Source organism: Zonotrichia leucophrys, chromosome 4, assembly GCF_028769735.1.
Source record: "Zonotrichia leucophrys gambelii isolate GWCS_2022_RI chromosome 4, RI_Zleu_2.0, whole genome shotgun sequence".
In the NCBI taxonomy this organism is placed as follows: domain Eukaryota; kingdom Metazoa; phylum Chordata; class Aves; order Passeriformes; family Passerellidae; genus Zonotrichia; species Zonotrichia leucophrys.
Window position 1 is genome coordinate 10382800 of NC_088173.1, and position 18094 is coordinate 10400893.

At 36.8% G+C, this 18094-nt stretch overlaps 1 long non-coding RNA gene across 1 annotated transcript; it reads left to right on the forward strand.

Annotated features, from left to right (window-relative positions):
- The first annotated feature begins 951 nt into the window (after nucleotides 1-951).
- LOC135447280 (uncharacterized) lies at nucleotides 952-17100 on the forward strand. The gene is made up of 3 exons (XR_010440049.1): nucleotides 952-997; nucleotides 15262-15333; nucleotides 16475-17100. It is a non-coding gene; the product is annotated as an uncharacterized LOC135447280 (long non-coding RNA).
- Nucleotides 17101-18094: the final 994 nt, after the last annotated feature.

Sequence of the window (18094 nt, forward strand, 5' to 3'; positions counted from 1 at the left end):
GTAGCTCACAACTTGAGATCACCATAAAAAGAAGCTCTCCAATCATGACAATAAGATCCACCCATAAGGTAAGTCAAAAATGTCAAAATGTATGAGACTTCTAAGATATTATTTGTCATTTATTAATATTACAGCGCAGTTGGCTTTTTTATTCAGGTCTTTTAAAAATTTTAGATGTGCTATAATACTTATCCCTTTTATCTCCTCAAATAAAATAACCTCTCTGAGAAATTAAATCCCTAAGGTTTTATGAGAAATTTTCCACCTTTCATTTTAGAGGTCAGAAACCAAATGGCACAATGTTTGCAAGCCAGGGGGAAGAAGCATGTGCTAATCTTATCACTTTAGCTTTCTAACTGACTGCTGGAGCAGATTCAGGGGATAAAATACCTAAAGTGTGCCTAGAAGTGATCCTTAAAAAAAAAGAAAAAGAGAGAGAGAGAGAGAAAAGGGGGAAATATTTTGGGTTCGGTCTTAGGAAATTTAATTGGTTAACATTTCACCTGTTTGGCAATGCCCTTATTGAACTGGCATCATGCCTTCCAAGAAAGCATCTTCAAGCTGCTGAGCAGAGGACTAGCAAGCAGAAGAATTTTTTAACATATACATTATATAAATGTGTGTGTGTGCATATGTATTCATATGTATATGTGTGTATATGTATATACAGATACATATACACATATATAGATATAGACATACATCTACATATATGTATATATGTATGTGTTTTCTGGTCTGGTGATAGTAAGCATATGTGGAGGGATAGAATGTAAGAAAATAAAGATAGTGCAGAAGGCAGTCTCACACCTGAGGAGTTGCAGCTGTACCAATCACCAAAGATTAGGAACAGGCCTGCCCTTAACAGGTCACAGCTGAGTCCAATAATGACGAGTGCTATAGAGGAGTGGGTTAGCTGGGTGAGGAGAGTTGGAACTGTGATGAAGAAGCAGGAGTTAGTGCTGTGAGGAGATGCCCATGAAAAATCATCGGGAAGGTATGGGAAGTTTTGCAGTAAGATTACACCAAGTATAGAAATATTTAAAGGGTTAATTTGCTTGTAGTTTGGGTTGTTTTGTGATGTAGGGAAGATTAACTGTAACATTTGTGAATTTGTACAAAAAGTTCATCATTTAAAGCAGAATTCCATACTAATAGAATCAATCCTTTTTCATAAGAAATAGTTTATGGTTTTTTGTGGATGTAGTTGAAGGGGTGTATTTCTGCTGTTTGGTGTTATATAAAGAGAGACTGAAAAGCAGACCAAAATTTACTTATGTCTATATGTCCCTCTTTAGTTAGGAGTAGAAAGGGAATGATAATAATTGTTACCAATCTTCTCTCTTCAACCAATACAATTAGTATTATATTATTACATTATTGTAGAAGAGAATAAGTTGATCAAACATGGTTTATGAAAAGTGTAATTTATGAATATTTCATATTAAGCTGTTCTTCCCAGATATTGTTCATCATATAGCTTGGTGAAAATTAAGGTAAGTTGTTTGCAAAAGTGTGAACTCATATTTGAAAAAGAAGAAACTGTAGTATTTTTCTGAATGTAAGTTTGTAAATGATGGAACTGAATTTTTTTCTCACGATCTTTCAAGATTTTTCAGCAAGGACAATTCATACAGTCATTTTCTAACATTTCTAGATTTAGGATGAAGGACCAAATGAAAAGCAACTTGCTTTAAATAAATATTGATAACAAGGCTTGAATTTAAAAAAATCTTTATGAAAACAATTATATAAATGCACAGGAGTAAGGAGATTGAAAGACAGAAAACTATCAAGATAAGAGGAAATTAGCTCCTAAAGGATCCAATAGTTCCCTGTCTGCCCTTGCCAAAATTTGGTTATGACAAAATTAATCTAATTAAATTAAAAAAGGGTCTATGCCCTGTATAACTAGAAAAAAATCCATGACATCCAAAATTCTCATAATGTAACAACAAAGATGCTTGGCGTTTATGCTACAAGCATGCTAAAAAGATGAGACAGGCAATGTAATTTAATCATTTCAGAAACTTAAGTGGATAAATCTCTCCTTCAGATACAAGACTCCATGCATACAGTTATAGAATGAAACAACACAAACACACTGCTGCTGGGTACCTAAATGCAGAACCTGGGTACAGGTCCTGTACTGGAGGTAATATAACCTCACTCCTGATTAATCCTTTCCCGTCTCCAGAAAAGTAGGTTAGGGTTTTCAAGTGAAACATAAGTAGGATATTGAACCCTGTATCTGTGGTTATGTATCTGATAGGCTTGGTGCAGAGAAGATGCATTATTGTCTTTCCAACTATTGTTGGAAAGACAATTCTAACATGGCCCCCAGTATCATACTTTCTCATATAGACCCCAAAATATTTAATTACAGTACTTCAGATCCCTGTCTCTCAATTCTTTCTCTCTATTTTTTAAAGCTCTTTACACAAATCTCTGATTTTCATATCTGGTGTTAAAGTCTTATATAATAAAAATAACTATAATCCAGTGTAACTAGTTAACTGTAACTATTGTCTGTAAAAGTCTGGTTTCACTGTATGTTTATTGACACTGCTGAACTCTTACAGCATCAGTTTTCCCATAGAATATTTTCCTAATGTACAGTTTGTTTCACTGTTATTCCTATGTTTATTCCATATGAGACACCGATGTAAAAATTATGCCTAAGGAGGAGAGAGGGGTGACTTACTGAAAGATTTGTGGTGGTTCATGTCTGAGATTTATATTCAACAGAACAGTGCCTTTACCATCAAATACATCTGCATTGCCCTTGAGTAAATCACCTGCTGTGTGTTGGTATACTTGGAATGCTTACTACATAGCTATTAATTTAATTAATGAAAGAGCCAAGCTCAATTTAGGATCAGGCCTTGGGGGTATTTCTGAATTTTCCATGCAAAATAGACTCTCTGTGTTATCTGTGATCATTGTTCCTATCCCTTTTCCTCAGTGTAGTCTCTCCCCTTTGTGACCAGGCAATCTTCTTGTGCCAGATGTGAAGAGTTTTCAGAAGAGCAATTGTTCTCATGCCTCTATGGATATAACACTGAATTATACATCACCCTCCAATTTAAACTTAGCCCATGATATTTTTCCTACTTGTAATCTCTATAAACATTTGATCTGTACCTGGCTGAGCTGTTGTGGCTAAAACTGCTGCTGCTCCTGAGCTAGCATTGCTGTTTGCTCTCACATAAATATGTTCTCCATTGAAGCTCCCCACTGACACTATGTCTAGTTTTGGGTTTTTTGTGGCTTTCATATATTCTTTGAAGTATTTTGACTTTTTAAAAATTTGGTGGATGTTCATCTGCCGTGCCCATTTCCCCCACTTTCAAAGCATCACTTCCTTTTCCATTCCCTTCCAGACATACAAGCTGGTTGTTGGTTTGTGGCTTTTGGGGTAGACATAAGATACTTAAAACTATGGATGAAATTTTTACTTCAATTATAAATAGAACTTGAGTTTAAACCCTCTCAGAAATATTTACTATCCCCAGTAATCAGCATTAATTCTTTGACATCAGATATTTTATTTCATATATTATCCTCATTCAATTGCTTTTATATACACTACAGATACAGTGTCAATTTTAAAATTTTGTCATTATGCTCAGATATTCTGACATATTCCATTTGGTTACACATGCACTTTTGGCTTTCATACTAACACTAATTTTTATCTCTTTGATTGTCACATCATACTAAATGTCATCTTTTCCTACAATAGCATTAGGTCAGTAACAAAATCCATGCATGTGTACTTGGATTTCTTAAGTTGATCTAGATGAAAAATGAGTGATTTCTACTTACTTGAAAGATATGTGCCCCAATGATTCATTTGTGAAGTCAGGATTTAGTAGACACTGGTTTCAGCATTTTTGAAAGAAGACCGTGTCATGCTTTAGAATTTTTATTTGGATACTGCAATAAGTTAGATACTGTGCCTGTTAATTTATCTTTAGATTATATCTCCTTTTTCATTATAAGAAAAAAGAATATTGATATTTCATTTCCTTCTGCTTTTCATTTCATTTTCCATTTGGACTAAAATTATTAAGAAGTTCTGACAGAGAATAAGAATAGGTCAATGGCTTAAATGTTAAGGTAAGATAGATGATAGCTCCTAATAATAGTGCTGGGAGAAAGCTGGGAAAATCACCTTACAAGTTTCCTAACAGTAAATTCTTATCATTTCCTCTAGCAAACTTGTTAATGAGCTAAACCACAGCTGGAGCACAAAGCATAAGGCTAACCTATGACATTTACTATTTTTGGCTGCTTAAATCTAAACAAGATCTATCTCATTAAAGTGTGGGGAATTTTTCCTTCTGCAAATACATTTTACAAAAGAGCCCTACAAAGGAAAAACACATTAATGTTTCTCTATTTCCCTTGGCTTTAACTTTCAAGCAGAGCTAACAGATTAAGTAGCCACAGAAACCTCCCTGCCTCAAGGTTTTGCTTGTGCATAACAGAACAAACTTATACTGAAGGCAGAAGTTTTGGGTAAGATGTAAAATGCACTGGGATTGCAACATTGGTGAATATCAGGCTGAAATTCTTTAGAACAATTGTGCTGAAAAAAATTATTGTCCTCCCCACTGGCCTCAACTTTGTCTCACCCACATCAGAGGATCCAAACCAAACAGGCAGCAGCTGAACCCTCCACTGGGTCTTCTGACAATAATTTCATGTGAATAAATATAGACTTATGGAATAACCCTCTTCATCTTTTGCCATGATAGCTCTCTACCAGATGTGCCATTGCCTTTTAACTTTGCGGTGACAATTAGAAAAATCTTTTGGTATTTTTGTTGCAAGAACAGAAATAATTAATATTTGCAACAGATTGGGTCTACAGGGCATAAATTGCAACTTGCTTAAACTGTACTAAAATGCATCCAGGTTCTTTTTTAAATTACTTCTTGTTTAAAATAATAAATTTAAAATAATTGCATTTATTACTTTCATTCTCTTAATCTTGATGCTTATGCCCAGCACTAGTTTTATTATATAAAGCATATCTAGATACTTATGCTTTTACTAGAGTAGTTGCTTGGAGATCACTCTTTATTTAAAGTATAGCTCTATTAAAATTTAATAAGAGTTAAATTCTAACTATCACAGGAAAAAAACTCTTTCACAAGCCTGTTCATGGAAAAATTATGTATACTATGTGCTTTCCCTGAGCTCTGGCTACAGCCAAAGTTTTGGGGTTTTTTTCTTCTTAGATATAATAAATTTTATGGTTTTTTGTTAGAGAATGTAGATTACTGTATTACAAATGCTTAGTGTTAATAAACTTAAAGCAGGACTTGGAGTATGTGTAAAAGAATTGTGATGTTTTTATAGCAATATTAAAATGGTATCTAGTTATAACAAAAATATTTTTAAGGCATACACATTATTTTTTGAATTTATATACCAATCTTGTGTGTGGCATATAGGCTTGCTTTTTAATGTGGATTCCCCAGTAGTAAAAATGGAAAAAATTAATAAATACTGGCAAATATGACAACCCATCCAGCTGATGAGGAGAAAAAGGTGACTGCTGTTGCATTTTTACACTATAGAGAATAACTTGCAACAATATGAGAGAATTTATTAAAAATCAGGATTTTTAAAAGTCTTATTTCTTGGTGTCTGCTAAAGAAAAACAGGAACCTTGACTGAAAGACAATGAAAATGAGTGATTCCCTGTGTGTTGCAAAAAGTAAACACATCTGTAGATTTGAAGACCTTTTATAGTCCAATTAGAACTCAAATAAGAACATCCATTAAAATGACATTAAAGGAGAACATTTAAGATTTGACATTTAACAATATGAATCTGGTACACATGATTTCAGAAATCCTGAAAACAATATTTTTAATTAGAAAGTAGAATAAAAGTTATTTTCCTGATATTTTGCTTAGTGGAAATAAAGGTAACAGTTAAGCAAAAATGCCTTTTTAAGGATGATATGTGAAGGAATGCATAGTAGTTGTTCAAGTCCTCGTTAGTTTACACAAAGAAATGCTCATGGAATTAAGAGATTGATCCTTTTGAACCTGATAAATAACTGTTCACATTTTGAAGTGTCAGCTTGCAGCTCTTCCCCAGGCAAAACAGAACTTTCAAAATGCAGAGTAACCGAGGTTCACAGCATAGACTGAAAGCAAATTATTACCTCACTAAAAAATTAGCAAGATTTTCCTGCTCTCCACTAATAGCCTTATCATTCAGGAATGACATTTAAGAGCTATGAATCCCTTATCTAGGTTTTAGTGTTCAAAATTTTATTTCAATTCTACTAACTTCTGTGAAGGCATAGAGACTTCACAGAAATTAAAAAATGAATCAGCCATCATCTATTTGCTGGGGGTGTGGGTGTTGTTCCTTTTTTTTTTTTTTTTTTTTTTTTTTTTTTTTTTTTTTTTTTTTTTGCCTTTCTGGAGTTTTGTCTTCCAAGAAGACACAGTAGGTTGTTGTGAAATGCCTCACTCTTCCAGGAAAAAAAAAAGCCAAGGGGTGTTTGATGCTAATACCTTAGAATCACTGCTCCCTAGAGCCTCTCAAAGAGATTTGCCTTCTGAGATCATAGAAAATTAAATTATAACTTGACATTACATAGCAGGTTTCTGCACCTTCTAAAGAGGTGAACTAAAAGATATGATCCTACTTGCTTTAACCATGACAAAACAAACTAGTCTTTCTCATAAATCTATTAATTTTTGGTACTTGGCATAATAATTTTTACATGACTTGGGTATAAAATGATCTTTTAAATTTTTTTGCCCCTTGGCTTCTCACTGCTTATTTTGACATAAGAAGAAATAATTAGGACAAAGGGTGGCTAAGTGTTAAATTGTGACATTAGGTGTAGAACTCTAATCAAGATGATGTCAGAAGTCCTTTGGAGTTTGAAGACGAATACAAAAGTGGCGGTTTGATACATTGCAAGTTTCAGTCATTGCATTGCTGAGGTAGAAAAGACATCTTAATTTACTAGAAATGAGGGGTGTAGCAAGTGACAGTGGGTGCCTTAGCAGTCTTCATGGTGGCCTAGCCTTCAGCTGCATTCTGGCGGTTCCTGAGATGTTGGCTAAAAGCTTTATTTCCTTCGGATAAGACAAATGCTTTATTTCCTTTGCGTGGAACAAAATAGAGAGGAGAGATTGCTTATGTTTTTGAACTGAGGAGTCTGTGAATGAGTCCCTAAATTTCTTAAGACAAAGAGAAGGAGGACTGAAGAAGCTAAAGATCATGTGGAAAGAGTGCAACAAAAAGGATGGGGGAAAAATACCCAATACAAATTACGAACAGCTAAAAGAAAGCAAAATGATTATTTGATGAAAAGGAGTAAAAGACAATTAGATTATAAAGGAAATATAATGTAATTAGTGTTATGAAAGAGGTGATCCATTGACTAGGGAATCAACTGCAAATGTTAATAAGATTCAAAGATGGTGAAGAACAGGCAAGGAATGCAACTCAGATTCTATATTGCAAGATCTATAGGCATCTACTGAACGTAGCTAATGTAAAGTATTTCCAGATCCTTTATTCATAAGAACTGATAATCTAAGGAGGCTATAGGGGACAGAAAGGTGCAAGATAAGGGTATCAAAGTGTAGCACAGAAGCTGACGATGGGATTGGCGGTTCCTGCAGGGGCTGGGATACAGGCCTGGGCTAGTGAGCAGTGCAGACCAGAGCATCACCTTGCCAGAGCAGGACCCAACCTTCTCTTTCCCCTCACACAAACCTGAAATGCTTCAAGCCAGCCGCTCCCTCCAGTCTCTCACACCTTCTGAAGCAGGTTGAAGAGTGGAGCGGAGACAAGCAACTCAACAAGGTTTGAGGTAAAATAAGGTTCTCTCTTACAATAATAACAAGATCATGCAGGAAGTTCACTTACTCTTATCCTGTGTTTCTGTGCCAAGGCCATTTTATATTCTTTTTGTTAGAAATGTGTTCTTTACAAGTAAATAATTAATTCATACCATTCCCAAAATATTTACCTTTCTTTTAAAATATGGACCAAATCCTAGCTGTATGTCTTTATTACGGTGATATACCTGTTGTCTCTTTCAAATTAAAATTCACTATTCCATGAAGTCACTTGTTAAAATAAAAGAGGTGGCAAAGAAAAATGTAACCCTCTAGAGCTACTGACACACTTCTGTCTTGTATCATAAAACCTGAAGATAAGAAAAAACGCAGGTCTTGTGGAAACTCGTCAGACTTTGGATTCTATCTTAAAACTATGTAGAAAAACTTTGGAAGCTATACACAAAAGTACATTTTTGTGATGTTGCCAGATGAGTTTTTCTGTGCTATTTATATTTATTGCAGTCTTTCACTGCATGCAGAAACAGCTAATGCACACTTACGGGCATATCTGTGGAAAAAGTTCCCTGTTATATTGCTTATTTATTTAAATGTCTAGTGACAACACAAGACAATATTAGGATTAACAATCTACTGATTAATACCAGGGAGCACATTTGCAATCAAATGGTCTATATCAATGAGGCATATGGAGAACATTTTGTACATGAGTTCAGCAGTTCATGGAGTGGTGCCATTACTCACATAAACCACCCATTATTCACCTCACGAGCCTGGTGTCAGTGCTTCAGAAAGCTTAATCTTATGTAAAACACTACTTCTCATGTTTTGAAAGAGATGCTTTTCAAATGGTTTAGAATATCCACATTGGCAGTCACATTTGACCACCCTATGAACCAGAGTACAATACAATGCAATATCTGCTCCATGATTACAGGCACAGAACTACAGAGAAAGGTCAGTGGACATTTTGCTCATTATTCAGATAAAGAAATGAACAACTGCTGTGTTGGTTTGGAAATTAAAATCACTGTTAACATAGTACAACGCAGCAGAGGTTCTGCATTTTTGATTTTATCTTTGGGAACAAGTATTTCTTGCTGTCTTTAGGCACAATTTGTGAAACACCTTGCACTAAAAAGCAGTCTAATTGACTTTTTTAATAAAAAGAGATGGTTCTATTCTTTATTTAAATAAGCAAGGTTTTGAAAGTTAATATTTATTTTTAAATTATTAATTGCATAATATATTTCACTTTAATCTCACACTGCTCTCTTTTAAGACTTCATAGAAGGCAGATTTTAGGAAAATAATTATTTTAAAAGAGGAAATAACTTTAAGCGTCAAGCATGCGAATGTTGTGCTAGTCTATCTGCATTCATGATCTCAGTTGGTGCAACTGGCTCTTTTCTGTATGTGTAAGAAATAGTTATTGTGAAGCCTGTTAATATGTACAGATATATGTATAAGCCTCTGTATGCATGAACAAGCAGGTACTAAACCAGTGAGCGTGTCTCTAGCAGTGAGGAATATCGGTCATTGTTGCTGAGGGTTACAAAACTTACTGCTCTGCGCCAGCTTTGTGCCTGCAGACCTCCTCAAGGATCTCTGATGAAACCGTCTCCCTGGAATCCTTGCCATGTGCTCCCCCTGTTCCAGGGCTTTACTTGTGTGCATATGAAGGATTCAGGACATAGCCCACGAGCCTTAGATTTGTTCCCTTGACTCATGCCGTGGAGAAAGAGCCGTGAGACAGCCTGTAGAGACAGAGAAAAGTAAAAGTTAGAGAAATAGGATGGCTGAGACAGGAGCACTAATAAAGCAAGGGGGGAAACAACAGCAAGGAATGGTTTAAAGCCCAAAAGAGAAACAATGAAGCTAATTAGTTTTGCTGGGGGTCATTGGGTGGAGTGGTCAGAGCTGTCAGTCGATGGGAGACAGCAGCATCCAGGACCTGGCATGTGTGGATGCTGGGGCTAACGCTGCTGCCCTGGGGTCACCTGTCTGGCACCTGTGTGCTGTGGTGTATGGTCTTGGTGTGCTGTACCAGGAAAGATGAGCACGGCAATGCTCAGCTAAAACCTCCCTAAAACTTCTTTATGCTTTTAAGTTGTGTATACACCGTTTGCAGAGTCTCTGTTCTTCTGACTAGAGATGTCTGGACAGAGTCCCAAATGGGGGGCTGTGACATCAGGAGGAATTCCTTGTGCTTCATCATGGAGGCTACACAGCAACACCTGGGAAGACTCAGCTCCACAGAACACATGGCTTACTGTCTGTCAAGCAGGATCTTAGGCAAAGAAAATTGCTAGACCATTTATCTTTGTGCCTTATTGAAGTGCAGACTTAAAAGGACAACAGGCACTTTTATATTCATGACCCAGCTGGTGCCATGCTGGAGATTTTCTGTTAACCACTCACACTCTTCTTTGCCTGAGCTCAGCTATAAGAACACCACAAACCTTATGTTTCAAATGTCATGAGCAATGGCTTTCAGCACTGAGCATGTAAAACCTTTTCTCATTTAGAAGTAGAGGATGACTGTAGAAAAATATAATTTCAGTTAGAACACTGACAGTAAATGCTGGGACTGTCTAGAGAAGTTTTAAACTAAGCAAAATGAAAGAAACAAATACAGATTTTTGAGCAATAATGGTTGAAGAGTGAGTATATTTTTGAAAGATATAGAAATGGGGATAGGTAAAGAAATTATAGTAGTAGGATAAGCTGGCAACTGGATGTGGTATTACAGTAAAGGTTTGGGACTCTGGACTAATTGTGACTAAAATTTTGCCTTTTTTATTATCAAATGTTGTGGCCTTCTCTAAAGCAGCACAGACATAACATAGTTTAATGTACATGCACTTTTGTGAATTGATGTTAGTCTTACATTTAGCATCTATTTCTCTCCCTTGTTTCATTAATTATGAAGTTTCTCCTTCTTTGTAACTATCATTAGTAATTGATTGCACACCTTGAAGAAGAATACTTATGTTTTGGGGGTTCTTGGACACTGAGTGGGCTGGAGGCTTTATTTTTTGCCCATTTGCAACATTTGCAAATGCAACATCCGTGCAATTGCAACATTTATAAATCTGCTTTGTTAACATAACAAAGTATAATCTTCATTGCCATATTTGAACATGTCAATTTCCAATTCAAACTCAGGATCCTTCCACTATAATTATATATATGTCTTTGTGAACATATATAATTAATCTAAAGTGTCATAGTAAGTAAGACCTGCTTCCACTGGTGTGTCTTGTCTTTGGTGACATGTTGCATCCTCTGCTGCCTTGTTTACCTATGTAATATACATTATCATAAAGAAAGAGAATAAAAATACAATACTCAGTTATGTGTTTTAAAAGATGTTTTAATCCTTATCTTTCATACAGACTAAATAAACTGGAGCTCTGCATCTGCAACACATCAGCATTATAAATTTTTTCTGTGATTAATAAATAGTGATTTTCTGATAGAACTTGTCACTTAGAAATAAGTATTGATTTGTCCAGATAAAATGACTAAGACAAAGTGATGACATGATGTAAAATCCTTGTGATTAAAGCAGTTTTTGACAGATAGAGCCAAATCATTTCAGCTTATGGCACACAACCTGGGTAATGATTAGGATTTGGTCAAGGCACAACAAATCTGGTTCTTTCAAGGCAGAAATCTGAATACAAGTGAAGCAGAAGCAGTCCATATTCTCTTCACATCATAGCAAAGAATTCATCTTTTTCCTTAATTTGTGGTTACTCTCCATGTCCAGAGCAACATACCTTTGGAATGACAAGTCAAACTTTTTCTTTTAAACTTCAATTTCTGCTGAGGTATAAGATATCAAAACCCACAGAATATGCTGAGTTGGAAGTGACCCACAAGGATCATTGAGCCCAACTCCTTACCCTGTGCAGGACCATCCCCAACAGTCACAACATGTTCCTGAAAATGTTTTCCAAACATTTGAACTCTGTCAGGATTGATGCTGTGACAACTTCCCTGGAGAGCCTGTTCCAAACACCCTCTGGGTGAAGAAACTTTTTTGATATCCAACATAAACCTCCCCTGATCCAAGTTCCAGCCATTCCCTCCGGTCACTGCGGAGAAGAGATGCATGGTGGCCACTCCCGTCCTCCCCAGGAGGAAATTGTAACTGCAGTGAGGTTTCCCCTCACTCTCCTCTTCTCCAGTTTGAATAGACCAAGTGACCTCAGCTGCTTCTCATGAACCTTCCCCTCAAAGGTTTTCACCATCCTCGTGGCCCTTCTTGGCAAACTCTCCGACAGTTTAATGTCATTTTTGTATTCTGGCACCCAAAACTGCCCCCAGCACTTGAGGTGAGGCTGCCCCAGAGCAGAGCAGGACAATCCCCTCCCTTGCCTGGCTGGTGATGCTGTGCCTGATGCACTCCAGGACAGGTTCACCCTCCTGACTGCCAGGGCACTGCTGGCTCATATTTAACTTGCCATCAACCAGGACCCCCAGGCCCCTTTCCATAGCACTGCTTTCCAGCATGGCATTCCTGAGTCTGTCTGTACATCCAGGATTTCCCCACCCCAGGTGCAGAATTCAGCACTTTCCATTGTTGAACTTTGGTTGGTGACTGCCCAGTCAGTGCTCTAATTTATCAAGGTCCCTCTGCAGGGCCTCTCCCAGTTTTGTATTGTCTACAAACTTGATCTGTGTCCCTTCCAGTCCTCCATCAAGTCATTTAGGAAGATGTTGAAGAGTACAGGTTCTAAGATGAAGCCCTGCAGAACTCACTAGTGACACATGTATATAACTATATTATAACAATATAATGTAATATAACATAACATAATGTAATATATAAAATATGACATTATCAATATTATACATAATAATATATAATACAGTCTGGTCTATTGCTTTGCTGAGATAAAGATTTTTCTTCAGAATTATAGACATAAGAAAAATGCATGAAAGAAACAAAAAAAGTAATGGTTTCCTTCTTTTGATTATGTTTTCAATTTTAAAGTTTTGCATTTGGTTTTCTATTTTTGTAAGAACTCTGGCAACATTGAGTCCTAGTTCTTCATTTTTTCTTTTATTCACTTTCATATTGGTATATTTCTAGGTAAGAATATCCCAATTCATGATTTTGTCCTGAAAATACTTTGAAGATTGTGAGTGTCTGAGCTTTTACTCAGTGTATGTTTTACAATGGAATGAAATTCTTATTTATATTTGGAAAGCTGTTGTGGATTTGGCTTTTTAAAGCAGAATTTAAAAGATCTATTTCCTGTGTTGCTTTTACTTGCTTGGGATGCAAAACTCCCTGGAACTCTGAGAGCAGCTCTTCATAAATGAAATTTACTATTATTGCTGTTTTTTCCACAGTAAAAGCTATTGTTAGCGACAACTGAATTGCAGCCTTAAAGCTCCCTGTCCAATATCATAATGTTCCAATCTTCTGTTTGGGCTCAAAGATCTTGTGCTTGGGTTATGTTAAAGAATTTTGGTTGACTGAAGCTGGTTCTGCTTTTTTTAGAGGGAAAAAACATATTTTACAAGAATCTGTCTACAAATAAAACAGGATCTATTTACAAAACAGGATGTATTTTAAAGCACTCATTTTCATTAGAACACAAAAAAAAAGAAACAACTTGAAATATGAAGGTCAGACTTTTTGCTGCTGTAAATATTGTGTTTCATTCATTTAAATGAAAATTTGCCTGTTCTTAAATATTTGTCCTCAAATATCTCCTACTGGTATATCTCAATGAGGAGTTATCATCCACAATGTGCTGAGTGGGAGGCAGTGCATATGTGTAATGGTGATAGATGTCACTTGAAACTTAAGTAATCTTTTCCATCACTTAAGTAATTAAATTAAACTTTTGAGAAATTTGCTAGATGTCTCATTGCAACTAAAGCGTGACTTCAAACTGAAAGTTTTAAAAGGGTACTTTGCGCTCATTTCATTATTACTAAATATTAGAGAGCAAGAAATTCAGAGGTTTCATTGTAATATGAATTCTATGCAAAACCATTTAGTGCATTAATACCTAACCTTTAAATGCATGGATTATTTCTTAATGAAGTAGCATTATTATTTTATGGCTGAGATTATCTGGCAAGCTGTGTTAACTTTGTGAGTCCTGTGTGATTTACTTGTGCTCCAATGGTGTATTGCTGTAGGCTGCCTGAATTGTTAAAAGGAGTCCATGAAGACTGTTAGGACTGAAAGACAGGGTAACAATCTGACACAATGGGCTTTAAGTGTCCTATTTCATAAAATTTTAGAACAGGTTGAAAAACCTTTCAGGGAGAAATCAGTTTACTCCCTATATTCAGTGTAGGATCTTTGGTGTAACACAGGAAATGTTTTCCTTCTTGATAAAATAATTATTTAAAAATAGTCCAGTTAACTTAAATAATTTCATAGTTTCTTCTATTAAAAAAAATGGTAGAAAAGAGAAAAGACTAGATTAATAAAGCTTGGAAGAAAGTGAAACAGATTCTGTTTCTTTCTCTTCCTGCCTGGTTAGGGCATTCATCTTGGTTGATGGAAGCACAAAATCAATTTCTCCCCTGCTTGAATGGTATTAATCCCATATTGTAACAAGGACTCCTTCTCACATCCCTGTGATGTATATTGGGGTGGTTACACTCAGTATCTCCCCTTGAATGTGACCCTGTGAGCACTGGACATGCATCGAGACTGACTCAAGGAGCTGATGGCTTTAACTGGGCTTCATTCATTCCCCCAGGTATGACAGACTTTGCCTTCTGAGCCCAGTGGCCCGTACTAACTGCAGATACTGAACTAATGATGACTCTTAAATATCTTTCAGATGGATGTTTGGATTTGAGACAAGAAAATCATATTCAGAACAAGAGTTTCAATTAAATATGCCCCACAATGAAGTCCATGTGCTGTTGTCTCTCTCAGCCATTGAATATTTAAGTAGAAAAGCATCACCAGGGGAAACTGAAACTAGCTTACCCCAGAGTTTTGTATTAAAAGGCACTTAGCATACTCTGGAGGTACAGAAAATCTGGTAAGTCTGAGGGTAACTGCATTTGGGTCAGGCACCATGGGTTGTAGGTACAGAGGGATTTACAAAACACAGGCTCTGGAATATATGAGAGAATGGCTGTCATCAGCCTCGCTATATGCATCCTTCAGGTCTATGAATGGTCTTTAATCAGGTTCTTTGTAATTTTTTTCCTCCCAATATTTCCAAAATAGAAATAAAGTTATTGTTTCTTATCACAAAAATATTTAGTCCTGTCTACAGCTATTTTCTTTTGCTTTAGAACTTGTATGTATAGCAATATATCTCATTTTGCATATGTGCAAAATATATGTATTTATGCCTATATAGTTACATAAACATCTGTATGTATAAACTCAGAATATTTTGTTCTCATTTTTAGAACCGTGATACATGGCACTTGCTTCTGTTTGCTGTCCCTGCTATCTTTGAGTAAGAGATGCTTGGATTAGGGGTAAGTTCCTGAATAAAAATGGAATTTTTGTCATTTGTCCCACTCCCTCCCCTGGCATGCTGCTGGTGCTGGCTGAATTTGCTGGGAAGGGAGTAGGATGTGTCTCACAGGGGAGAGTGGGCATTGTAAACACTGAGAAATGAAGAGACAAGCATGGTACCAAGGCAACTCTGGGACATGATGGGGGAAAAGAAGTGATATTCCTGGAAGCAGATAACATGGTGTGGAGCTGCATGTGGATTGGATGGTCACAGTGCAGGAGGTCCCTAAGGCCTCCAGTCTGAGGGGGAACCTACAAGAGGCTGCCCTTTAGGGTGCATGTTTGGGATGCCCTTCATTCTGCCTCTCTTAGCTACTCACAAGTTGTTCTGTTTTAAAAGATGCTTTTCACACTGTTTGGTTTTGCTCAAGTAAAAGCAGGATTCTAATCTTAAAAGTCCTGGTAGCTTTTTGGAGGTGGCAGGCTGCATGATTAGATCCATTAAAAGCAGTGCCAAGATAATGTGTCATCGTAAGGGAACAAGAAAGTGCTTATTATCTGCTGCATCCCAGTTTTATTAGTCTCAAGGCCACATTAAAGAACACACAAGGAGCCATGCACAATCCAAACACCTTTACTGTTTCTAAAGAGAAGGAACATGGTGGGCTGAAAGGCTGCTAGAAGAGTGGAGTGATAAGTGCTTTGGGATGACTCTCTCAGAGTGCAAGCTGGCTAAGCAACATTAAAAGGTCTAAATAATAAAGGTGCATCAGCAATCAGCCTTTTTTATCCTGAATGTTTGATACCTTTGAGGAATCAACAGAACATGCTGTGTTTGGAAAAAACTCTGTTAGTTGCCTCAGTCAACTTTTGCCACAGTCTTCCAGCAGGAAGTCCTTTAAGGGAAGGGGAGGGAAACCTTAAGCCTCCTACATTAATTCAAATTTGTACCCAAGTGTAAACTCAGGCCTTTGTCTGAGCAGTATTACTGCAGAGTACTCTGTTGAAGGTCACACATTGGAGTGTGTGCTCTCAGTGACACCCAGCACCCAGACTGCTGAAAGAAGACTTATAGCTTGGTTACCAGAACAATAACTTTCTCAAATACTTTCTGCTAATGAGGAGTCCATATTGTCACATCTACTTGGTATTTTTTTTCAGTGTGTTCTGTGGATATCATCATTGCTTTCAGAAATGGGGGAACGGAAGAGGAGCCTAGTCCTGAGCAGAAATCCAGGTGCTTTTGCATGGGGCAGGTGACATGGAGCCAAGAGGAAGAGAAAGAGAGGGCTGTGTCATGGGACAGAGGAGAAAGGTTGTCAACTCCTCACTTAAACTAAATCACAAAAGACAGATCAAAAGGGTACAGACTGAACATAATCAGTTCTTACAGATCTACAAAGGCATGTAAGCTTCTGGGGAAAAGGGTCTCTTGAATTATTACTTTAAATATCAATCAGCAGTATATTCAGAACCTGTGATCAAAGTCAGTCCCCAAGGTTTGGTAAGCATCTGTCTGACACATCATCCAAAGTGTTTTAATTACAAATCAGGAATCTTGTTCCTCCTGAGGGATAACTGGGGAGACTAGATGCAGGTTGCATGTAGAAATAAATCTGAAAAGTCAACAGGGACCCTTGCAAATCAGTAATGGGATCCTGATCCTTGGCTTCAGGACGAAAGGCTGGTGAAAACTCAGGTCCCAACACCCTTCAGGTTGTGCTCAGACTTCAGGGCTCCCCCATTCCTTCCCTCCTGGGAGAGGGTGCCTCAGCAGGGCTGGGGTGCACAGCCTGGTGCACCACAGGAGAAGATGTGAAGGCGTGACACCTTTTATCAGTGATATGTGAGTAAAAATCCAATGAAATGTCAGTTTTCACAAATATTTCTTTCTGATGCATGCTGCCAACTCTTTTAACAGCTGCAGAAAATAAACTCATTCATTTTCCAAGCTTCTGCATCTAATGTGTCAACTTTCTGTAGCTGTTTTAATCTGATTCAGTGGTAGTGTTCTTGCATAAATATATGTATATTTATATGTATATTATATATGGTCCAGAAGGCTAACTTTACTTTAAAAATATTAGCAGACAAAATGGAAAACACTGCATCAATTATCATAATAATATTATGTCTCTTCATATTGAAATTATTATTCCAAGTTTGTTGGTGGGTGAAAAATTACAAGGCAAAAGGAAGCTGACTGCTAATGGTACAGTGGATGGGATAATGGGCACCAAAGAGGGTTTTTGATGTGGTAGGTGATTGCAAGCAAGGAGCAATATTTCCACAATATTTGAGAGAGAAGTGGATTTGTTCCTTTCACTTGCTATGTTTGTTTTTTTCCATTTGAACAGATGCTGTTGTCACTTGGCAAAGTACCCCTTCATAAGGTCAATTCCAAAACATTAGGATTGCTTCTCTTGATTTATGCTCTTATTGTTTTCTGCATTAAAAAAGCTATGGCCTCTTCCTTCCAGTTAATGTGCCAGTAGCTTAATTAATTTTGAAAGTGGAAGAGAGTGCAGGAGACAGCTGATATTAATGAGCTGTACTAACAATATTAGGAACTGACTAGAATTATTTATTAAAAATAAGAGTAGAGGGTTTTTTATATGCTTTGGAATAGCTGCAATAAGTAAATCTAGATGAAAACCCAAATTTTATGCTATTTGCCTATCTACATATAGATACTGTACCCCAGGAAAAAAACCTGCTCTGAACCTGAGCTCTGTGTTTAATTCCATACTTTAAAAATTCATAAAACTAAAAGTCCTGCCT